Source organism: Palaemon carinicauda, chromosome 1 (genome assembly GCF_036898095.1).
Source record: "Palaemon carinicauda isolate YSFRI2023 chromosome 1, ASM3689809v2, whole genome shotgun sequence".
In the NCBI taxonomy this organism is placed as follows: domain Eukaryota; kingdom Metazoa; phylum Arthropoda; class Malacostraca; order Decapoda; family Palaemonidae; genus Palaemon; species Palaemon carinicauda.
In genome coordinates this window covers 229,502,945-229,507,944 of record NC_090725.1, presented here as the reverse complement: position 1 = coordinate 229,507,944, position 5,000 = coordinate 229,502,945, and the positions used below count along the sequence as shown (strand labels likewise).

Here is a 5,000-nt window from a genome sequence, read left to right as displayed (position 1 = left end):
AGGCGATAAACCTGCTAATTGCAATGCTGACAAAGTGACAAAAATTGATAAAAACCACACTTGTTTGAGAACTGGTAATATTACTCCTTGGGCAAAAGCGTTTGTGGCATTTCTAGCCCTGCTTATAATTTCCCAATCAAATTCCATCACTCCCATATCATCTAAAGTTTTTGAACGTCTTTCGGCAAAGCGTCTAAATATGTATGCTTTTTCCCTAATTTGCTATTTGACTTTCCCACAGGAATTGGAACATATGATGCCTTTCTTACAATTTCCAACGCTGTACAAAAAAGTACGTATGACTGTCCTTGATTTTAGCGCTGCCTTTTACGATAGTAATCATCGGGCACTTTTTTTTTCAAAGCGTGGGTCGCTTCTTAACCGCATTATTGAATACTTAAGTAATAGATAACAGAGAGTAGTTGTTGATGGGCACCATAGTGAGTATAGAATGCGGGTATCTGGTGTTCTTCAGGGTAGTGTTCCTGGCCCATTTCTTTTTATTCTATAAATGCATGATATGTGGTTTGGCCTAGAAAACTAAACTCAATTCATATACAGATGATGCTACTTTCTTGGCATCGATTCCATCTCCTATATGTAGATGTGATGTTCCAGAATCTAAAAATAGAGATCGAGCTGAACTGATTGCTTGATGCAAATCATGTGGTATAACAAAATAAGTAGGTGGAGGACAGTTTCCTCTACATCCAAATGTAGAGGAACACCATTGTAATTCTAAGTGGGCTTTTTGTTCGTAAATTTACTTTTGAGAAACATTAAAAAAAAAAAAAAAAAAAAAAAAAAAAAAAAAAAAAAAAAAAAAAGGCGAATGGCGTATTAAGGTCTTAAAATTTCCGGTGATCAGTCTAACCTTAGGAAATGTTTTAATTCATTCTGCCTTGTTTCGAATAGTTTTCATCTGTCTGGTCTTCGGCTGCTGACTCTCATCATAATTTGTTTGATAGAAATTTACGGTCTATTAAATTTTCTTATTCCTCATCTGAATATCAATCTCTGGCACCCTCATTCCATTATTTCTTTATATATGCTAGGTATGCAGTTAATTCTAACAGGTATGCCTTTTCAATTATAATGCACAATACTACACAGTATTCTAGAATTCTTATTCCAGTTGTGTCAGATTATGGAATGATCTTCCTTATCGGGTAATTGAATCAGTGGAACTTCAGAATCACAAACTTTTTGTTAATTCTTTTCTGTTGAATAGGTTAACATAAGACATCTTACGGTTTATATTTAACAGGTGTATTTTAACGTTGTTACTGACCTTGAAATATTTTATTTTATTTTTATTCATTACTTATATCTAATTTATTTGCTATCCCCTTTTTTCCTTTCGTCACTGGGCCTCTTTCCCTGTTGGAGCCTTTGAGCTCGTAGTAATATGCTTTTTCCAAGCAAGGTTATAACAACAACAACCACAATCATAATCATAATCATGATTATGATAATGATAATAATAATGATAATAATAAAGATAATAAAAATAAAAATAAAAATAGAAATAAGAAAAATAAAAATAATAAAAAACAAAACAAAATAGAAAAATAATAAAAATAGAAATAATAATAATAATAATAATAATAATAATAATAATAATAATAATAATAATAATACTAATAATAATAATAATAATAAATTACGTTATATGATTTTAATGAAAACTTCAGCCATAATGACCAGAAAACCATGCCTCTCCCATTACCTAGTTGGTTTTTAATACTAATTGCTAATTATGTAGCTCCTACCTCGTCTTATCGCAACATCAAACGTGGGATTCTCTCTCTCTCTCTCTCTCTCTCTCTCTCTCTCTCTCTCTCTCTCTCTCTCTCTCTCTCTCTCAGTGGTTACCAGCTTGCATCTCCAAACTTGTAGACATTTGTTCGTTCACAAAGAGATCGACCAAGAAAAATAGAGGCAATTGATCCATACACCTTTCTCACAGTGGAAATTAGAAGGGCACGATTAGTTAGTCCCTACACTCCATTAGGGTAAAATCAATTATCAGATTATTTTTACGGTTAACGGCACCTGTGTTTGTTAAAAGAATATAGAAATAAAAATAATTATACCCGAGATTAGGTGTAAAATGATAAATATCTCTGTGGACAACATACAGTATTACAACCCTAATTAAAAAATAAAAGTGCAGTACATTTCTTGCGTATTCTGTATTTCAATATTTTCAACATTAACTGCATCATGCATTGATACAAAAAAATATTTGAATTTGATTCTACCTACCACACTACTTGGATTTTGTTTGAAACCTTACAAATAGTTTTTTACTTATACGAAAAATGATGAAAAAGTAGGCAAGCAATTAATCTTGCTTTGGAAATTGCTTTGAATAAACACGTAAAATACGTCCTACTTAGACAAATTCTTTAAAAAAAAACTCCAAAAGAAAAATTAATAACATTCTACATTATGGACGAATCAATTTCAAAGCAATGCCCAAGAATCCAGCCTTACAATTGTAAGAAAATACAACCCCAGAGAAGTGTCTCATCTTCAGCATGAACTTGTAAACATCAACATTTTGCCACTCTTCGAAAGCTACAACAAGGGACTAAAAACATCACTTTCAATACCAGAACAAATGTGGCGCCAACATTCTGCTTGAGCACCAAAAGGTCCCACTGCTTAGAACACTGCTTCGAACCGGGACTACTTTATCAACACTGCTGTATGATAAATAGTAATTAAGACTTGTGGATTTTTTTCTTAGAAATTTTCATTGAATTTGTCTAGGTTTTAACTGCATCGTTTTCATCTGAGTTTGAATCTATTTCGCTTCTACTCTCCCTCTTTTCACTTTCTCAAAATGAGAATGTTATTCCGTAGAACCTTCCTTATCAATTCCGGGATGTTGTTTATTTCACTCGGAATAAATTCATGCGTAATAATAATAATAATAATAATAATAATAATAATAATAATAATAATAATAATAATAATAGAAAAGGATCACTATTCACAAATGGAACTATCACCAAGTTATTCTTTAAAGGAAAGGAACAATTCTCGTGAGAGACAAGACAAAGTATGGCATTGAATATAACATGGTAACACGAATTGGCATGCTTTAAATTAGACAGTCTAAAACATACCAGAGAGAGAGAGAGAGAGAGAGAGAGAGAGAGAGAGAGAGAGAGAGAGAGAGAGAGACTTAGCATTATTTTCAAAATGGAAGTTAGCAACCGCTTACCTTTGTTTCTTTTCAAAATGGCATTTTAGTATGGTTAAGGTTCCATCTCTTCAGCTTGTATGTCTGTGAATAATAGAAACAAGACTATTATTAGAGATTTTAGGAGTGGCATTAACATAAAAAGGTAGAAATTTAACAATGCAGTTATAATGCATATATAAAAATGTACAATAATAGATAAAACCTATAAACATATACCCACATTATATATACATATATATATATACTGTACAGACATACATATAAATATACTGTATACACACACACATATATATATATATATATAATATATATATATATATATATATATATATATATATATATATATATATATATATATATACATATAATGTGTGTGTGTGTGTGTAACTGAAAACCAATAAATCTTTCAGTGCGGAAATGCTCGCCTTATGTCTTCCGCCAGCACATTATTCTTACTTGGAACAACAAAGCCATAATGGTTCGGCTCCTTGGAAATCGAACCTTAAACATTTAGTAGTAGAGCTGGGCTAGAAAACCATTGGACAACGAGAGGATTGTGTAAACAATATCACTAATAGATTTCATAGACAAAGTTATTCGACTTATTGCTGGACGCTTTCAGTGCAAAAATGGTTTTTGGAGCTGCTTGACAAGCTTAATTACAAACAGAAGAATGATTACACAGCACACAAGTGAATAATGGCCACTATTTTCCTGTATATTACTGTGTGTGTGTGAGAGAGAGAGAGAGAGAGAGAGAGAGAGAGAGAGAGAGAGAGAGAGAGAGAGAGAAATTGGACTGGAATGGTTTTCATATACCTCTTCGCTACCCACGGTATTTACAATTCGAAAAAATCATAATTGCTGGATTTCCAATTATTTCATGAATCAATCTCTCTCTCTCTCTCTTTCTCTCTCTCTCTCTCTCTCTCTCTCTCTCTCTCTCTCTCTCTCTCTCTCAACCAGACTACCATATCAGTAAGAGTATATTTCTTTACATCCTGTCCACTCTATGGGTCTCCTGAAGGCTTACAAGAGTTTTATACCACACATTGCACTTATAAAGGTTCATTTCAATATCTCCAGTTCCCCAGAACATTTTGTCCTTTCCTTCAACATAACACAAAATCATAGTTCTTAAGGCCTGTCACACTTTAACGATTTAATCCGCGTATGCCGACATAACAGAACTTTCCTAAAGGCTGCTATACGTTGAACTATCTATGTTACTTTTTAATTGTGGACGTATGCAGGGAGTATTTATAACAAGTTAGACTTATACACAACTAATTCTTAGTGTGTTGCCGGCGTCCACAAGTTATGGCCAACGACACTGTAACTTACGCATAGCGCAAGGCAGCCTATCGCCGACGATCACTTGTGTTGCCTATAATAAAAAAGGTTTGCGCTCGACGATTTAAATAATAACGGCACTATAAATCGAAGTAGCAACATTTATAATCAGTGTCATGCTGAAGAAAACTTAATAGAACGCTGCCAAGACTCCTTTTAATGCGACAACTATAAGTTAGAAAACACGTTCGATAGGTTCTGTGGTCGTCTGGAACATGTCAAATACGTCTGTATACGCCAATATGCGTTTGAAATAAGTTCGATATAAGTTATACATAGGTTCAAAGCCCGTTCTCATAAGTTATAGGTACTCTTGACATTATCTCTGCGTATTTGGATTGAACACCTCACGATTAAAATAACGCGTGTAAACCATCGCTTAACTTACCTAGAACTCACACGTATGCAATACATCTAAGAATAAGATGCC

General features: G+C 33.3%; 1 protein-coding gene across 2 annotated transcripts in view; it reads right to left on the bottom strand.

Annotated features, from left to right (window-relative positions):
- Nucleotides 1-5,000, bottom strand: part of LOC137654182 (trace amine-associated receptor 3-like) — a 307,240-nt gene that overhangs the window by 147,341 nt on the left and 154,899 nt on the right. For both annotated transcript variants that reach the window (XM_068387831.1, XM_068387823.1), the window contains exon 2: nt 3,236-3,298. The gene's annotated coding sequence lies outside the window, so the exon portion shown is untranslated. The remainder of the gene's footprint in view (nt 1-3,235; nt 3,299-5,000) is intronic.